The sequence below is a fragment of the Arvicanthis niloticus genome, chromosome 2, assembly GCF_011762505.2.
Source record: "Arvicanthis niloticus isolate mArvNil1 chromosome 2, mArvNil1.pat.X, whole genome shotgun sequence".
NCBI classification, from domain to species: Eukaryota; Metazoa; Chordata; class Mammalia; order Rodentia; family Muridae; genus Arvicanthis; species Arvicanthis niloticus.
In genome coordinates this window covers 17,790,690-17,811,469 of record NC_047659.1, presented here as the reverse complement: position 1 = coordinate 17,811,469, position 20,780 = coordinate 17,790,690, and positions in this window count along the sequence as shown.

The following is a 20,780-nucleotide window of genomic DNA, read 5'->3' as shown; positions in this document are numbered from 1 at the left end:
CAAGAATTTAGAAACAGAGAGACCATATGAAGTCACTATATCAGTCTCAGGTATATATTCCAAAATTTTATATCTCACTATAGAGATATTAACATGCCTGCATTCATTGCTGCCCAATTCACTATAGCCAGGAAATGGAATAAAGCTAGATGTCCCTCAACACGTGAATAAGTATTAAAATGTGGCACTGTGTGTGTGTGTGTGTGTGTGTGTGTGTGTGTGTGTGTGTGTATTGGATGTATGTATGTGTGTTTATGTATGTATGTATGTATGTATGTATGTGTATATATATATACAGATATAAGTGTTATATATGTGTTATATATGTTTGTTATATATATTATATGGCATATATGTGGGTTATTCATATGTTTGTGTGTGTGTGTATGTGTCTGTGTGTGTGTACAGGTAAATGGGGTTGGAAAAAATTTATACAGAGTTAGTTTATCAAAGCCCCCAGACACAAAATATCATACATTTTCTCTCATATGTGCATATACTACCTTTGAGTATTTTATTTTTTGTATTTAGCCACATACATAAATGGCAAAATGGTTGTGTTGTCAGACTCCATTCGATATATTTCATGTGTTGTACTCTGAATCTTTGTCAGAGAAGTCTTTCATTACAGAGAGTTGTGGTTAATGCATAGACCTGTAACTCTTCAAAGTGCTGAAAATAATCACCTGTGAATATCTCCCTCTCACCCTCCCTGCTTCCCTCCCTCTCTCCCTTCCTCTCTCTCTCCCTTCTCTTTGTCCCTCCCTCCATCTCTCCCTTCCTCTCTCCATCTCTCTCTCCCTCCTTCTCTCTTTCTCTCCCCTTTCCCACCTGCTCCCCCATCCCCTCATCTCCCTCTTCCTCTCCCTCCATTGCATTTTTTATCCATCCCAACACTACCTATAGTGGCTGAGCCCTCTTATACCAATTAAAACAATCCAAAAAAACATTTCAAAAGACCAACCTGATAAAGAGAAGTATGTAATCAAGGTATTTTTCAAATAATTCTAAACTGGGTCAAATCAATAATTAATGCTAACTGGGATAGACTATCTTATTAATTGCTGTAGGGGGGGCCCACTGTGGGCAGCACCATCCCTTTACAGGTGTCCTCTGAATGAATGAACTGGCAAGTAAGCCAGGTAACATTATTCAGGTATGAACTCAGCTTCAGGCTTCTGTCCTGACTTCTATCAATGACTGAGTCTTAGTTGGAAGTGAAATCCAAATAAATGCTTTCCTCCCCAAGTTGATCCTTGTCATAGTGTTTTATCATAGCAACCAAACAGAGTGGAAGAAAGCTATATAAAAGTCACAATAAAATTTAAGAGTTGTACATAAAATCTCATATTTTGGAGTAGTACAGCCCATCATAACTGGTAGTGAGAAGTATATTAGGACCAAGGCAGTAGATAGGCAGTAAAGGTTTTACAATCTTTACTAATCCTCACTAATTGTCAAATACAGCCTTTATCCCACACATGTTATGTGCCAGACCTCTAAAGATTTTTGAGTTCTTGCCCCCCAATTTAGAACAAAAATGGATTCTGGAAATTTCTATGCATAAAGAATTCCCCTTGTTCTTCAAATTATCAATTTTTAAAAATGTTGCTATTCAAAATAATGACATGATACATCATCACCAAAGATTACCAACACGTTAACTTGCAGAGAAAGAAGACAAACAACAAGCTTGTAAATGGAAATATGATGAAATTCTTTCTGATATTCCTTGACGAACTGAGAGAGTAACTGGGAGTAAGAGACTGTGGCTAGCAATGGAAAGAGGGTTTACAGGTTAGATGATGGAAACTTCTCTCATAAAACACCAGGAAAAACATTTGAATGTCACCAGAAGTGAGAGACAAAATCTGAAGAGAGCATTCCAGTAGAGGGAAAACAAGACAATAGTCTACAATCAACACAAGGTTGGAAAGTAAAGGAGCAGAAGGTGAGTGTTATGGTGGGGGCATGGGGAGCTTGGAGAACAGAGATAACAGAGGTAGAAGGAATAGGCAGGGTTTATGTTACTCAGTGCTTTGTGGACTACAGCCAGCCATCAGATAATTCTTCCATTTCTTTTTCAGTCTATGGAAATGTCAAAAGAAATACTTGTCTTTGTTTTCAGCAAATTCAATTTACAGAAGTAAACACATGCAAATGCTGATTATACCTTGTAGGAGGAGAGCCTCCAAGATCTAAAGGACTGAAATGGAGTGCTGTCATGTGGGCACAAGCACTTCTTTTCAGCCTTGTATTTTTTAGTACATTGTCTTCAAGATACAAAGTTAGATGGCAGAAGGAAATACCCACTTGCAATAAATATCAATATTCTTAGAGGGAGACTTTATCAGTCTGTCATTGTCACAAAATTAAACACACACTAGCACTGGAGAGATGACTGTTTTTACGAGCTCTTACAGAAGGCCTAGGTTTAACCCCAGCATGTTCATGTTGGATCATAATCCATTATGATTCCAGTTCCAGGGACTCTGGTGGCCTCTTCTGTTATCGATGAATACTGCATGAAAGTAGTGAAAGACAGACATGAAAACATGGCCTAAACACATAAAAATAATATGTTTTTAAGGATCAAAAAAGAAGCTTAAGAAATGATATACTTATACATATATGTACATTCAGAAAAACAGATATGTGCATTTCTTTTGAAACTATTTACATTGCTATGAAATCTCTTCTTAAATAGCAATTCAACACAATAATCTATTATAAAATTACATCAATGCAACAAATTGACCTTGAGATCTTACAGTTGAAAAAATAAGCTGACAAAAATCCTGAATTTTGGTGCATACATTACATAAGGAGCACATGTTTGAAACAGGAGTCAGTTCTAATTAAGGAATGCAACGTCACAATTAATCACAGCTGATCCCTTTGAAATAGTCCCCCAGGCCAATGGTTTTTTGCTGCCATTGCAATTTTTGTATTCTGCATAATGCCCTGGCAATTAACCTTATAAACTTATTTTCTAAGCAACTCTCTTAGTTGATAAATGCAGTTACAGACTAATTCCAGCTAGGTTATTGAATAACAATCAGTATATTCAAAATGAAAAATAACTTACCTCTTCTTGAAATAAGATATGAATAGACTTTTCTCTGTAATTAATGTTGTTGCATTTTGCATGAAGATGGCAAATTTTTCATTTAAATCCCATGTGTTAATTTTCCTTCATGGATAAGCCAAAAACCTCAAGGTCATAAAACCTTTGGCCCATCTTTCTGCACAGTAGTTCTTTATCTGGACTTCACAGTGGAGTTGGGACATAAACAGTAGGAATTACTTTATCTTCCTTTTCATTCAGATTATGAAAGATACGCACAATACATACCAGGCGCTTCTTCTAATAGCAAAGCATGTGTCAAACAAGGAACTCAACAGGCTCAAATTAATGAACACGAAAGACAAAAGTCTTTGAAGAGGAATGGTGGCTAGGAACAAGCAATGCCAAGCCCTGGCATTTCACAGCAATCTTCCCAAGATGTAGTCATTTGGAATCTCCAAATGACTCTGGACATTTAATTAGAGACCTGGAATTCAGTTCAGCTCTGCACCTGGTTAGCAGAAAAACATTAAAAATCTCATTAAGTTTGTAAGAGCCTTGACTTCTATAGCTGCACAAAATAGAGCTCTGCCTTGAAAAATCCCTTTGTTCCACCTGAAATGTATGTGACTTCGAATTTTTTTTCAATTTTTTTTTGTTTTTATCAATCAGGTTACTTTATGTAACACTGATTGTGTATAATGATACACACTTACACTTTACACTTTAATTGTTGCTTACATTTTAATTGTTGGATTGCTACTTTCCAAACTAAACATAGAGCAGCATAACCCTACAAAAACAAGTAGTATATACTGAATCCTTATATATTTCAGATAGGTATACTGTAGTTTCGCCCCAACCACTTTCTACAAATCTTTATTCTGCACCCTAGTATATGTAATTAAATTGTGTTTCCTTAATGTGATACTCTATTTCTCTTTAGTGGCAAAAGTTCTTTTAGTCATCTCTTGTTTGTCTCATTGATTTCTATCAAATAAACAAAAGCCAAGTCTAACTTCCCCCTTGTGCTTTACAGGCTCCTGTTGTTTACAATTATTAAGTACCACGTTTGACTCAACATCAAATAGGACGTATACTAAATTCTTACTGATTTTTCTAGCACTGTGTGTGATATACAGAAAATATTCAGCAGCTATGGATGAAATTAAAATCCTTCATCTTTGTGATTTGGGAAGAACCTATTTTTGTTCTATTTACTTTAATAACCTACATAGTGATTATTTAATATAAATATATTATTGTCATGCTGTTGATTTGTTACATATTTCTCACCTATTTATTGATTTTTCTAATGTTTAAGACACTGTAGGATATTGAACAACAATAAATATATGCTCAAATCAAAAGATTTTTACAAGTTTAAGGGCTTTTACTTCTTATATTGACTTACTTTGCATACTGGATTTGTTTCATCTCTGGGTATTTTAAGATAACTCCCTTGGGTGCAGACTTTTAGGATGGCACGTTATTTTTTCTCTCTCTTACATGTTAAAGTTATGTCTTTCATCATTATTATCATTTATTAATTGTACAAATGAATGTGTTTCAATATAACATTTTGTAAATGTACACAATATATTTTGATCATCTTAAGTTCCCTAATAATATTCTGCCCTCCCTACTACTGCCTCCCTCTCCTACCTCTAAGCCCTTCCACTTATAAATGCTATCTCTATTGTCTATTGGTTTCTTTAATTACTATTACATGTGTGTGTGTGTGTGTGTGTATGTGTGTGTGTGTATGTAAATACATAAATGCAACCATCTGAGTCCATCTTGTGTTGCTCGTATATGTATGACTTTAGAGCTAACTACGTAGTGTTAGATAGCAACTAAAGGGATCATTCCTGGGAATACAGATTCATAATGTCAGAGCTGTCACTTGTGTTGTAATGTGTCAATTTTCATTTCAATTTTATTAATATACATTATTTTATATTTTTTTTTCTTATTTTTGGCTAGGGGTCAATAAATCCACTTATTTCTTCAACTGACCCATCTTTTATTTCAGTGATCCTTGATATAATTCATTTTGTTTTCTTTTCTTTGATTTCTACTCTAATCTTTACTATTTTTTTCTATCTTCTGATTTGGGGATTCTATGTTTTTCTACTAATTTTAGGTGCATTGTTAAGTTATTTGAGATTTGCTTGTTTATTTTAGTGGCATCAAAGGGAAGCTATCAAATTTCCTCTTTTCACTGCTTTCATGTTGATTTTTTAATTTCTATTTAATTCTAATAATTTTTAAATCTCCCCTTTGATTTCTTTGATTAATCACTCACTATTCCATGACTTTGGGTGTGTTCTGTAGTTTTCCTTCCTGTTGTTTTTTATTTGTATTATAAAATACAATGTGAAATACCTAGGAGTAAATCAATCAAGGAAGCAAAAGACCACAGCAGCAAAACTTGTTAAACACTGATGAAAGACATTACTTAAGACAGCACAGAAACCACACGTGTTCTTGTGTCAGAATAATTTTGTAAAAAACGTCAATGTCAAAAAAAATTAATAATCTACAGGTTCTGAATAGCCAAAATAATACTACTTACTCTAAATAAGGAATTAAGGATATGTCATAATATCTAATTGCAAATAATAATATATAGTCATAATAACAAAATCAACATTATTCTTGTACAAAAAGAAGATTTAGACTAATTAAATATAATAGATGACCCAAAAACAAGCATTCTCATAGCTATAACTACTTCATTATTTGTAAAAGTACAATAGTCATATGTAGATGAAAGATAACTTCTCCCACAAATGGGAAACTTAAATATTCATATGTAGAAGAACCAGATCATCTACCCCTACAAAAATCAATTCTACGTGATCAAAGACCTTGATTTGAGTTTTGAAACCCTAAACTTCTAAAGGAGATCCTAGCAAAATTATACTTTAATATAAATATAAGGTCAAATTCTTCTTGCAAGGTACCCCAACAAAGTAAGACATAATTGCAAGAACTGAGGAATGGAATCACATAAAATTGAAAAGCTTCCACACAAAAGTACATAGTTATAATAGTAAAAAGATAGCCTATAAGGGGAAAACTTTGATGATATCATTTTATATAACATTGTATATGGAATTTATAAGAGAATTAAAATATTAGACAGCAAAAACAGTAATCAACTGATCAATAATTAAGTAAGAATAATGAATTAATACATGAAGCACATGGCACATTAATCAATCTTTAGCCATCAATAAAATGCAAATGAGACTCTGAAAGACAAATTGGGCATGTTATCTCTCACATGAAGTACCTTGGCTACATATGCCTGTAAGTACACAAATGGCCCCGAAGTGGTAGATAGGAACTGTTTGGGAAGCAGAAGAGCACCAGTGTGACAAAAGGGAGAGATAAGAATAGTGATTGTAAACATGATTAAATTGCATAATATACTTGTATGAAAAAAAACTATCATAAACCCATTATTTTGAACAATAAATATGTAATATTGTGTTTTAAACTTTGGTTTCATAATTTACATCACATAGTAATTAACCACATGCAGACACAAATTCTAAAATTATAAAACCTCTACAAAGGATTATATGGGGAAAAGTTTGTAGCATGAGTTAGGTAAATACCTTTGTGGTGTGTGGTTTTAATTATGTAAAATTCAACAAGAGGAAATCATTTTTCAATGTTTACTTACAATCAGAGTCCTAGTTGCTTTGTAGCCCATTGAGAGTATAGTGGTACAAGAAATGTTGAAGAGAATCACAAAAATGTGTGATGTGCTGAAGTATTATGCATTTAAATTTTATTTCATGAATTTTATCATCCTCGTGGGCTGGGAATGTGATTCCAGAACTTCATTCCCACTCAGCAAGCATTCTTGATCTGTATCCCCAGCCAGTCTCCATCTTCATCTCACCCTGTTTCTTGTGTTCCAATGTTCTTGCTTTAGGCTCCCAACAAAATTGAAATAGTACAGATTCCCCTTTAACATTCTTTCTCAATACAAACATTGTCATTTTGAGTTTTAGAAGATTCAAAGTCCATTAATCCACATTGTAACTATCATAGTTGCCCAAATTTCACAGACATATTGAGGGATCCTTTTATCTTTAAATGCACATTGTCCAAATTGGATTTACAAAGGATTGGATTGTATTTCTAACCTCTCTTTCTAACTTTTGTACTTCTTGTATAAAAACCTTGGAAGATTAGAAACTATTAATTCTATAGTCCTTTTTTAATTTGTTAAAATTTGTGGGGTACAATTTCTAAGTTATGTAAAAACTGGGAGTGCAAAAATTAATAAGTCCAACTCTATTTCAACAACATATACAAAACTTGACTTATCCTCTAAATATTTTTTAAATAATTTTAAATGAAAAAAATAAACCAATGGATGAAGTCAAGGCTGAGATTAGCTCTCCAACTTTGAAAGACCAAGAAGGGTACTTCACCATACCAGAGCAGAAAACTCTTCAAGAATGAATGAAAGATGGGAGTACCTGAACTGAAATTAGTGCATTATTTTAGGATAGATGCAATAGTTCAAACACTAAAAATTCCAGAAAAAAATGAAACTGAGGAATTTTCTGAATCTTTATCTCTCTCCAGAGAGTGTTCAATTTGAAGATAACTACTTTTTCTTCTTCTACTATTAATTTGGCTATTTTACTTAGTTTGTTAAGGAAAGGTGGCCAGGCCTCATTTGGGTCACTGGGACCTCTGAGATCCAGAAAAATGGTTACCATGAAGGGGAAAAGAGCCCTTTTATGTATGTCTTCCATACACAGAGGGCTGCCCATGGGTAGAGAGGAAAGACAGAGGCTAACAGAATCTGCTTAAGGCATTCGTTCTGGGGACATTTACTATCTTTCCTTCAGCAGTAGCACCTGAGCACCTGTTCTTTATCTCAACTCAGTGAAACGCTAGAACATTTGTACCTTGTGTCAGCTTCTTGAGAAATTCTGATCTTTGGGAAGCCTCTCAGAGCAGCTTTGCTTTGCTGTTTGATTTTGGACTTTCGTAAGCAATTTGAGGTTCTCTAGAACCATTTAGGGGGTTGCCATGTGGTTGCAGGCTTTTGGTATCTTTCCACTGAACAGTACTGTTGCCGCCAGCAGCAACAATTGTACGGGGTTCACCTGTAAGAGAGGCTGAGGATGGGAAACGGGCGGGAAGAGATGAAGCCAAGACAAAGTTCTCTGATCAAGGCTCAAAGTTTAATAATTTGCTTTCACATATAAAGGGGAAGCTCCAGCCCCCAGAGTCTCTTCTCAGTTCAGCCCAGGGGCTAGGTAAGGAGATAGCAGTCCATTCTTCTTAGCTCAGGTAGCAGGCTCCAAGGAGCCAAGGCTGGTAATGCAATGCATCTCCTAGGTCCTATTGTTGCTTGGTCTATTGTGGTAAGAGACTTGCAGGCCTACTCAGGCCTGAGGGAAGGGCACACAGTACTAGAGCATTATTACTCTATGGAAAATCACAATGATCATGCTGATGGAGCAGCATTAGGAACCTGACCATGACTGAGAGGCAAGGGCTTCAGAGATAGGAAGGCACAGTTCTGCAGTTCCTGTATTTTAGGGCTTCAAAAAGACACCATTGGTCTCCTTTGTCTTAGGTTAACTTTCTGTCTGCTGTGACTTGTGTAGAAGGGACCTGAAGGTCAAGGCTTGACTTTTTGGAATAATACATCTCTTAAGGGGACAAACCCATAATCTTAGCATGTGATATTTACTCTGTCAGTATATAAGGTCTTTTGACCAAATTTGAAGTTCTGTTGAACTATTTAGAGCATCTCCCATGTGGCAGGAAATACATGGGGCTCTCTCAATACATCAGGGCTCTGTTGAACTACTTCCCTATAGAAACAAAGGTGTTAATATCTGTTGTGATTTATGAATAAGTAAAATTATAAGGTCTTTATTAACTTGGTATAGTAGTGGTGCAAAAACCAATCACTCTTTGCAGAACCTTAAATAAAAACTCTACCCAACTTGGCCTTTGATTTTCCCCTTTAAACACATAGTTTACTGATAATCATGATTGTCATGCCTTTAAGAAATTATTGAGACTTTTGTATGTGAATGTGTTTTGGGTCATTCTGGAATAGATAATCAATTGCTTCTTTGTCTGTTTATGAAACCAAAATCCAAGGTTTCAGAAAAAATTAAGTTTAAGGAAAAGAAACTGCTTTCTAGACTTTACCTCTAGCAAGTATATTTAAAATCAAGTGAAATATTGACTTTAAGCTTATACATATAATGATTTGAATTTGGAGCTTTTGAATATTAATTATGGTAACTCAAATTGAGAGAAATTTTGATTACAGAATTTAGGAGAGATAATCTAAACATATTTTTATTAAGTGCTCAAAAATATGTGAACTGCTTTTTCTGGACAAACTTAAAATATAAAATTAAATGATCAATTTCAGGATTGACCTTTATACAGAGAAACTTTTACCATGGACCATGTAAAATGTACATGTATGACAATGCTAAAATGGGTTTGGGGTCAAAATTGTTACTAAGGAATAATACACTGTGTTGCAAATGTGGTATTTTAATAGCGAAGTATGTTGCTAAGACTCCTTTTCCCTATTCTTAGTTTCCTTAAGGTAGAAATTTGAAAACTGAGCTCAGAAGAAAGCCTGAGGAACATTTGGTAAAAATGTAGGACATGGCAGGGGTACAAAGCAGGGATGTTATTGGTGCCTGGAGGTCCTACTACTATCTGCAACCTCCACCCAAACAAGTCAGTGTATTTTGAAAGCATATAGTTTTATTATAGTTCATGCTTGGGGAAATGAAATAGAAGCATATGAAGCTACCATTTTTTGAAGTGGGATGTGGTTCCAGAAAATTTCATGGGGAAGATAGATGAAAAAAATCCTGACGCTTAGATGAGTTCTATATGATTAGCTCTGACTCTCCTGGGATTCTTTTCCATGCCCAGCAGCATCTTGCATCTATATTAACGTCCGGTACAAAGAGTGTGCCTCAGAAAGTTAGAGGTACTGGGTCTAAAGTGGCAAAAGGTGAGAAGTCAGAGAGTGAGACTGGCAGGGGTGTATTAGTTTCCAAATCAATGTCTGAAGAAAGCTACTTGCTATCTACTAAGGAAGACCTCCTTTATAATTTTACTTTTTATCTTGTATAAATTTCAATCTATTCTGTTAACAACAACAACTTCACAAGAGGGTAATGCAAGTTGAGAGTCTACAGTGCAGAGTCCCTGGATTATTAACGCTTGCCCTGTATTTTCTGCTATTTTTTTAATCACCTGAGCATTTCCTCCTTTTTCCCCCTTTGTTCAAACAATTCTGTTTCCTTGGAGACCTGGGATTTGTCTTTTGAAAGGCTTGATCTTATTATAGACTGTGCTTAATATTTTGTATATTTAAAACTGCAATGTTATGTCTTTTTTTCTGTTTCCAATCTGCTTATTAGGATGTTACATGTAAACTCTAAGGGAAAAAAAAGTAAAAGTTGCAGTTGGTATCTGTACATATGAGATGTGACATCGATTGCTTAAGCTTTCCTGAACCTGCTTTTGGAAAATAAAAAAAAAATCAGAGACTCACAGACAGACCCTCAGTAGGTGGGTCTGCTAATTGTTTTTAAAACAATATTAGGGACTGAGGGTGATGAACCAGCCTGCCTTCATCTTAGGCTTGAAATCCATCTTATAGTAAAGAAAAACTAGATCATTCTTGTTAATGATTAAATTTGTTTCTCAAGGATTTGGCTATGCTCCACCTATAACCTTAAGCACAAATGGCTCTGTCCCATATGTTCCAGGAAATGGTTACCATGCTACCATTGTTTTAGAAGGTTATGGCCAACTTGTTGAGACTATCTTGTTTTGACAACCTGGCAACCATGTTTGTTTCAGATTGCTATTACCAGCTTGTTATGCTTACTCTCTGCTTCTGTAGCTCCACCTATGTGCCTGCCAAATTCCCGATTTGAAAAACCTCTCTACTCCTAGACTATAAAAGCCTTTATCTTCCTCTTGACCGGTGATGATCTCTTGAACCCCACCTGGCAGTGGCCACTACAGAAGAACTGCAGTCAGCAATGGAGCTTATGGAGTACGGCTCACTGGTTAGCAGAGCAGCACTGAGTGTACCTTTGAGAGGCAAAGTCCAGGGGGAATTGTGCCCAGAGTGCCGCTTGCTGCTGCTAGGCCTTGTCATGCTTGGTGCTATCAAGTTCTCCTACTGTTTAGCATTGTGTGCTTATTTTGTGGGAGACTCATATTCCTCTCTGGGCAATTTGCCTGGAGTACATAATAAGAGTGATGATTTTTCCCAGGATAATGCCATTTAGATAGATTAATCATGCAGTTGAATTTCTGAGACTAGTTTAAAAACATGAGTGGCTAGGGATTCTTATGAGGGATATAGAGAAGATAGCATGCAATAAGACTACAAAATACCCTTTTGTCCAACCTGGATGTGAGACTTATTGGGAATATGGGACAAGAACAGAAAAGTCTCAGGAATTTTAGCCCATAAGTCTTGCATGTGAGCGATAGACTAACATTCAGAGAGAGCAATTACATTCCTATAACTATGGGTAGGTCTGAGTCCCCTGGTTATATAGCTTACAGATCTAGTTACAGGTTTTTGTATGCACTTTGAGAAAAAAAATTGTAGGAAGAAAATTAATGACACTATTGGGAGAGAGAAGAAAAGAAAAGTAGATGGTTAAGTAGGCCAGCTCAGAACGGTTATATACTAAAACAGGAACAACAGTCTGCCACACTGTAACCACAAACTGTTGCTAGCCAGTACAAGTAAACTGGCTGAAATATACTTTCCTTGTATAAATTGTATTAATAATAAAAGAATTATTACTTCGGGGTAAAGATGTAAGTTTGGGAGGAAAATTACAGGGGAAATATTTAAACACATGTAACCTTCAGAGGAAATTTGTTTTTGAAATGTGTGACTTGTGATTATGAGATGACTTCTTTCTGTGAAAAGACTTTTGTTCTCAGTGGTATAGAAGGGATGAAAGAAAAGGTAAAGCAGAAGAGAATGAGAGAAAATATGAGTTTGCTTCAACCATAATATGACTGTGTGTCTTCTCACCAACTCCACATTTCCTCCTCACAACCCCAACCTGCTGGAGCTGGACTCCAGCACCCACCTTTAGAGGGAGACAACCTATGTACACAAACTTTTTGAAATGCTTGCTTTAATTTGGCCATGATTTGGATGGTAGTCTTTCTCCTCTCTTCTTTGGGATTAAAAAAGAAGGAGGGACCAAGGACAAAAGGGAGGTAGGGAGAGATGAGGGAACAAACACACATGAGCAAGCAAGAGCACTCAGCCCTTCAGGTGAAGAAGTGTCCATGCTTGTTCATGTGCTCTTGCTCCCCCTTTTCTCTATTGTATAATTATGGTTCTGATGTAAGCTCTCAGCTATGGCTCCAGTATCACACCTGACAGCTTGTTGTCACAACTCATCCTCTAAAACTATAAGCAATCCCACAGTTAAGTGCTTCTTTTATAAGTTGCCTTAATTGTGGAGTCCCTTCATAGCAATAGAAAAGTAACTAAAACAGGCACCTATTTAAAAATAGTGATGAACCAGGCAGTAGTGGCCCATGCCTTTAATCTCAGCACTTGGGAGGCAAAGGCAGGCAGATCTCTGAGTTTGAGGCCAGCCTGGTCTACAGAGTAAATTCCAGGACAGTCATGGTTATTTAGAGAAACTCTGTCTCAAAAAACAAACAAATAAATAAATAAATAAATAAATAAATAAATAAATAAATAAAATAGTGTTGAGCCTTTGGAGATATCCCCACACTGTGAAAAAGTTTTTGAATGAATATAAGGACATGACTGCTCCGAGATATGGTTGAATAGAAGGTTTTTATTTTCAATATCAGGAAAAATTCAGCCATAGAAATCTGAAAGAGACCAAAGATAAAATAGAGTGGATGAAACATGACCAGATTAGACCAGTTCATGAGAGGAGAGAGAGAGAAAGAAAGAGACAAAGAGAAAGAAAGAAAGAAAGAGAGAGAGAGAGAGAGAGAGAGAGAGAGAGAGAGAGAGAGAGAATAAGAGAAAAAGAGAAAGAGAGGGACAAGAAGCCAGGATCACATAACCAAGATAGAGGAATAGAATAATCAAGAGGACAAAGAAAATTCATAGCTGAAATAGCAGGTTTTTATAGAAACCAGAAGTTGGGAGAAGGGAAGAGAAGCTCAGGGAAGGGATGGGGATGCGAAGTGCAGAGAGGAGCCAGGACTTTATAAGAAGTCTCTGGAATGCTGAAAGACCCTAGTGGGCAGTGTCAGCCTTGATATGGTTTTTTTTTTTCTTATAAATGACAACATTTAATTGGGGCTTGCTTTCAGGTTCGGAGGTCCAGTCCATTATCATCAAGGCAGGAACATAGCAGCATCCAGACAGGCATGGCACAGGAGTAGCTGAGAGTTTTACATCTTCATTTGAAGACTGCAGTGGAAGACTGACTTTCAGGCAGCTAGGGTGAGGATCTTAAGCCCACACCCACAGTGACACACATACTCCAACAAAGCCACACCTCCTAATAGGGCCAAGCATATCCAAACCATCACCGGTCTCTTTCCGGAAATAGGCCAAACACTTTAGATACCATTCTTTCTTATTAGTCTGTTATAAGTTATTTACATAAAATTATTAAAACAAGAATATATAATAACAAATGGTGTCTTGCATGGTTTTTTTCAAAGGAAAAAGGTCTCCTGGAGACTAGGTAGCTGTCCTGCCATCATTGGCCTGGCTTCTTCAAGCCTGTATGTTGTTTGTCAGGTCTGCTTGGCTATCTCATACCAGGCTGCACACCTAACACACCTTACTGCTCCAGACTCTTGTGGTTTTTAATGTTGTTCTTTCTTTTAAATCCAGCTTTTGTTCTCACTAAAACATTTGAAAGTAGCCTTGCATTTTATCCGCAAGCCCTTTTCCCTGATGCTGCCTAAGAGTGCTGTCTTCTCCTTCCTCGATAATAGGGTACCAAACATCCCTTTCTTGGTCCTTTGGCTAGAAAGACCATGATTTGGGGTGAGGGCTATGTTTCCTTATACTTGTTGGCTTCTCTGGGTTGCTGTCCTCTTAAGGTCCAATTCTGGGATAGGTGAAAAGAGAATGGATACAGAAAATGTGATACATTTACACAATGGAGTATTACTCAGCTATTAAAAACAATGAATTCAAGAAATTCTTAGGTAAATGGATGGAACTAGAAAATATCATCCTGACTGAGGTAACCCAATCACAAAAGAACACACATGGTATGCACTCACTGATAATTGGCTATTAGCCCAGAAGCTGGAAATACCCAAGATTCAACTCACAGACCACATGAAGCTCATGAACAAGGAAGACCAAAGTGTGGGTGCTTTGGTCCTTCTTAGGAGTAACAAAATACTCATGAGAATAAATATGGAGACAGTGTGGGACAAAAACTGAAGGAGGGGCCATCTGGAGACCATTCCACCTGGGTATGCATCCCATGTGCAGTCACCAAAGGTCAACATTGATGTGAATGTCAGGAAGTACATGCAGACAGGAGCCTAATATAGCTATCTCCTTAGAGGTCTGCCAGAGTCTGACATATTCAGAAGCAGATGCTCACAGCTAACCATTGAACTGATTAAAGAGTTCCCAATGGAGGAGGTAAAGAGAAGACTGAAGGAGCTGAAAGGGTTTACAGCCCCATGAGGAAAGCAACAATACCAACCAACTAGAGCTCCCCAGTGTTTAAACCACCAGCCTGGGAGCACATAGGGAGGGACGCATGGCTCCAGCTGTATATGTAGGGGAGGATGGCCTTGTCGAGCAGAAGTGGGAGAGGAGATCTTTGGTCTCTTGAAGGCTGGACACTGAGTGTGGGGAAATTCGAGGGAAGGGAGGTGGGAGTAGGGAGGTATGTGGGAGTACATCCTCATAGAAGCAGGAGGTGGATGGGATAGGTGGTTCCTGGGTGGGTGGGAATGGGGTATGGGGATAACATCTGAAATGTAAATAAAATATCTAATAAAAAATTTTTTTAAAAGCCAGCAGACAATTGGATGTGGTGAGACAAGCTGGAGCACTGGGACCTGAGCAATAGAGACAGCCTTGATAATGTTAGTAGACACCTCACTTAGCAATGTGTCCTGGGTTTCTTTGGGGTTTCTTTGGGACCTGACAGTTTTATTACTTGTTTAGAATAATGCTGAAATTTTCATGCATTACAGACTTTAAAAAATGCTTCTAAAACATTTTCTTTGTTAGTTAATCTATTAAACCAAAGATTTTAAATTTTGCTTTAGAATTGGCTTCTGTATACTTCTTCTGTTTCAAAAATACTAGTTGACTTTCTATATAGATGCTGCTTAAACTATGTAAGCCTTCTTTCCAGTGATTGACAATTATTAAATGCTTATAGATATATACGTGACTACTTGATTTTCACTTTAATCTTGTTGGTTGTGTTTTTGCAAAGCCTTATAGCTAATTTTATGAGATAGCTATATTTTGTAAAGCCTTATAACTAAATTGTAAACATTCTAAAGGAGTGCAGCTCTGACAAAGGAATCTGAACATTTTTGATATGTCTTCACATTACTCACTCACAAGATAAACAGAACTGACCTTAGGGATGCCTGACCTAAGAATCACTGTCACTTAAAATTGTCATAAAGGGATTATTGGCACTAACTCCTTGCCAAATATGGAACCAAATCAGAACAATCTAAATGACTAATTCCTTGGCATTGTGGGACAATGAAGAACAAATTATCTGATAGTTATTTGTGCCCTTTCTCTAGCCTTGAGCAGTCCTGGAAGACCTTTTTTTATCACAATAGACTAAATAATATGACCTAGATAGAGTTATCCACCTTGGCTGCACAACAATAGACACCTAGGTAGAGTTACCCACCTTGGGTACATGTACAGCCTGCTACATGAACTTAGAAAAATAGACTGCTCACTGAGCTTGCCTTGAGGTGTTGAGCTTGCCTTGAGATATCTCTGGCTGTGACAAAGGATGAGTTCCGCACCCATTTCCTCTTCCACCTATCTCCTACAGTGACCAAGGAGGGATTCCCCCACCCATCTATGGCTGAAACAAGAAAAATTACAGTGGAACTTCCCCTTTAAAATGAGAGCTAAATATTAAACTTCGAGCCTTGATCAAAATACTTGTCTTGGCTCCATCTTTTCTCGCCCCCTGTTCCCCTTTCATTCCCAGTCCCCCTTTCAGGTGAACCCAGTTGATCGTAGCCATAGGCAGCCACAGATGGTGCCCAAAGTCGGGCCTGAAAACGGGAGGCCAACTGAGGAAAGCTGTCTTGGATGGAGCTCCATGGAAATCAGAACAAGAAAGAGAGTATCCCGAGCAACAAAAAAGAGAGTATCCCAAGCACTTGGTAAACAGTGAACAACATTGATACTAGTGCTAGTTGGTTTTTGAAGGCTGTGTTTACAGGAAGTGTGTTTAAGGGGATACGGTCTAGGTTGAGTAAGTGTTGACCCCAACCTCACCTAGGAGATGACAGCAAATTATGGAACAGAAAAATTTCTAACAGGCATTTATTTTCCCTGTAGCCTGCAAGAGCTGCTCCAGGCAGGAGGAGCAGGGTTATCAAATCATATGCTAGAAAAATTCTTGGCAGAAATAAATGCATGCTGCCCATGGTTCCCACCAAAAAGAACTTAGAATAAGAAAAAAACCTGGGAAACAGTTGGAAAAGTTTTGAGAACTACTCAGGCAGATCCTAACACCCTCTGACTCTGGGAACTCATAAAAGATACTATTGATAATAAAATAGATAAAGAGACCTGACAGGCATTACCTGCTGCCCAGACACAGCTTGAAGTGTTCCAAGAATGCCTATCAGAAAGCACTTTCACGAAAAAAGGCCCTCTTAACTCTAACTCAGAAAAGTGTAGACCTAATACACCTTTTACAGCTCAGGTAAAAGAAATTATAGACTGTGATGATAAATTAGACTCAGAGGAAAGAGCTAATTTAAAAGAAAGGGCTGCCAAATATTACAATAAAAATTGGCCTCTCTATGCACCTTCTACTCCACCCATGGTCTTTAATGCAGCAGAAGCTGCCCAGATGAACATGAAGATATATAAATTAGAGATGAAACTTAAGCTGCAGAAATTGACTAACAAGCTATAGGAGTTAACTATAGGAGTGTCTGTCAGGTGCAAAAAAGAACAATGATTTTGAGATGCACCAATTGCTTGTAGAAAGAGCTGTAAATCAGGCTCACAGGGATGGACAAGATACATCTGATATGTTAACTTTTCCAGTAGTTGATGTAATTGACCAACAAAACAGAAGAGTCCAAAAATATCAGACATTGGAGTTCAAAGTGATAAAAGAATTAAAAACAGCTGTGACACAGTATGGGCCTACTGCCCACTTCACACAAAGTTTATTGGATACTGTGTTAAAAGCAAATTTAATGCCCCAAGATTTAAAAAAATCTATATATAAGGGTACTTTGTCAGGAGGAGATTACTTGCTTTAGAACTCAAAATGACAAGATACCAGTAAGAAAACCGCCATGATAAATGCTCAGGCAGACAATGCAGATTGAGATCTTAACATGCTTCTAGGAGAAGGTCAATATGAAGGTAATGTTTATCAGGTTAAACTGCCTACAAGAGTATATAGACAGATTACAGTGGCTACTCACTGTCAATACCCACGTCCAACCCGTGGAATAAGGCAATGGCAACCATGTTCTTCTTCAAGTGGTTTATTCAGCTATCCCTGTACAGCGAGCTTCTTCTCTCTCTCTTCTCCTCCCCGTGCATCCCCTTATAAGCATTGCCTTAATCCTATCAGCAGCTGCCACGAAGTCACTGGAGATTGGCCATTCTCAATGATGCAAGGTGGGGTGACCGGGTAACCACACCTCTCAGCGCAAACAACTCCATATATGGAGTTGTCTTTTCTCTCAAGCAATGCCTATGCCAAGCGCCACCTTGTAATGGTGAGAGCAGAGCCGCTTCCCACAACTCACCATGCTTGGAATCAATTACCTACTAAAGGAGACCTTAGTGGGAATTTATCCAGTATTAAACAAAGCCCTGACAAACAGTTTCAGAAATTTGTAGACAGACTGTTGAAAGCAGCTGGTAAAATTTTTAGAGATTCTAAGGCAGAAATTACTTTTGTTGAACAATTGATTTATGAGAATGCTAATGGGGCCTCTCACACAGCTATCAGGACATGCAAAGCAAAGTACATAGATACATTTGTCTTTGCACTGAAATTAGGCCCTCATACAATCAGGGTCTGGCCATGGCTGCTGCCTTACAGGAAACCACTATACAAGCAATGCTTGCACAAAAGCATAAAAATAAAAGATGTTTTGAATGTGAAGATTTAGGTCATTTTAAAAATGAATGTTCCAGAAACAAAGACAAGAACAAACAATTAGCTCACTTAACAGAAATTTGTCCTAGGTACAAAAAAGGCTATCATTGGGTCAAAGAATGTAAATCTAAAGCAGATAATCAGGGCCATCCCTTGTTGGGAAACAAGTGGTGCAGCCAGCCCTAGGCCCCCCAAAATTTGCTGCCAACCACTTATGGGACCATGAAGCTGTTGCCAAGCCAGAAAAATCCATTTCAAAACTTATTAGAACAACTCTAAGAAGTGCGGGACTAGACCTCAGTTCCGCTACCTATGTGGTACTGACACCAGAAATGGGAGTTCAAACACTGCCTACAAGAGTTTTTGGGCCCTTGCCTCCAAGGACATGGAGATTGCTTCTGGGCCGAAAAAACAACATTGTAAAAAAAAATTACAAATTTATTGAGGTGTTATAGATAGTAATTATGAGAGAAAAAATTAAAATTATTGCTGTTTCTCCCCATGACATTGTAATTGTACCTGCTGAGAAAAAAAAAAAATTGCTCAACTTGTTTTAGTTCCTTTACATCTACTTCCTTCCAAATTTGTTAAGAATGAGAGAGAACAAGATGGCTTTGGTTCCTCTGATGTGTATTGGGTTCAATTTATTACTAGCAAGAGACCTAATCTTAGCTAATAATTAAAAACAAGAGTTTTAAAAAATTAAGAGATACTAGGGCTAATATAACAATTATTAAAAGACAAGATTGGCCTTCAACCTGGCCTTTGTCTAATACTCTCACTCACCTTCAGGAGATCAGTTATGTCAATAACCCAAAACAGAGTTCTAAACTTCTTAGAGAAGTTTAAACTTAGAGAGATAAAAAAGACAATTCAAGACAAATTCAACCCTATGTCATGCCAAATTTGCCTATAACCCTCTGAGAAAGAGATTTCTTATCACAGATGGGTCTTATTATGTACAGCCCTAATAAAGTAGTGACTAAACAAATGCTAAGACAAGGTTTTTGCCTGGCCAAAGACTAAAAAAAAAGACAAGGTATTAAAACCTTTAAAGTGCCTAAGCCTCATTCTAACATTAGAGGTTTGAGATAGTTTTCATAATGGCCACTGTCTTGCCTATATTCCATGCTAATAAAATTCAATGACTTAATAATGTGCCAGTGTGAGTTGATCAGTGGCCCTTGTCTAAAACAATTAAAATAAAAGCTGCTTCATTGCTTGTGCAAGAACAATTAAAGACAGGAAACATAATAAAATCTCAGTCACCTTAGAACACTCCAATATTTGTTATCAAAAAAAAAATCTAGAAAATGGTGATTGTTGCAAGATCTAAAAAAGGTTAATAAAACCAAGGAACCTATGGGAGCTTTACAATCTGGGCTTTCGTTTCCAATAGCCATTCCTAAAAGATATTATAAAATAATAGTATATTTAAAAAATTGTTTCTTCACCATTCCCTTACATCCTCAAGATTGTAAAAAATTTGCTTTCAATGTTTCTTCTATTAATTTTAGAGAACCAATAAAAAGGTATCAATGGGTAGTTCTTTTTCAGAACATAGCCAATAGTCCTAAACTATGTCAAAAATTTGTGACACAAGCTATTGAGCCTATAAGACAACAATGGCCAATGATGTACATCATACATAACCCAGATAATATTCTTCTAAAAAAATCTTCTTCAAGACTTACTTTTATGTTATAGTTACAACAGACATTAGCTGATAAAAAAAAAATTACAAATAGCTCTTAAAAAGGTACAAACTCAAGATCCTTATAATTATTTAGGCTTTAGACTTACAGATCAAGCCATTTGTCTCCAAAAGATAATCATCCACCCAGTTTTAAAACTTTAAATAATTTTCAAAAGTTGTTAGGTGACATCAATTGGCTTCGTCCCTATTTAAAGCTTGCTACAAAAAATAAATAAATAAAACCTCTATTTTATATTCTCAAAGAGAGTATTGATCCAAAGTCACCAAAAGCACACCTTGCTTTTGTGTTATTTGTTTTAAATTTTTACAGACTGATGCTAAAGGCCAGTCTGCAGCAGATCTCCACTGGCATCCAGTCATATCCAGCTCATTTGCCAGGGTCAAATGGAGAGACCCCCTAACTAATACATGGAATGGCCCTGACCCTGTTTTAATTTAGGGTCATGGCTCACTCTGTATTTTTTCAGAAAAAAAAAAATGGAGCCCAATGTCTGCCTAAAAGATTAGACCATCAAGTAGACATAGATCTTGAGCCTAATGATTATGATTCTGATGATGAAGATGGCTCAAAATCCTTATCAGTCAGCTGATTTAACCTGGCATA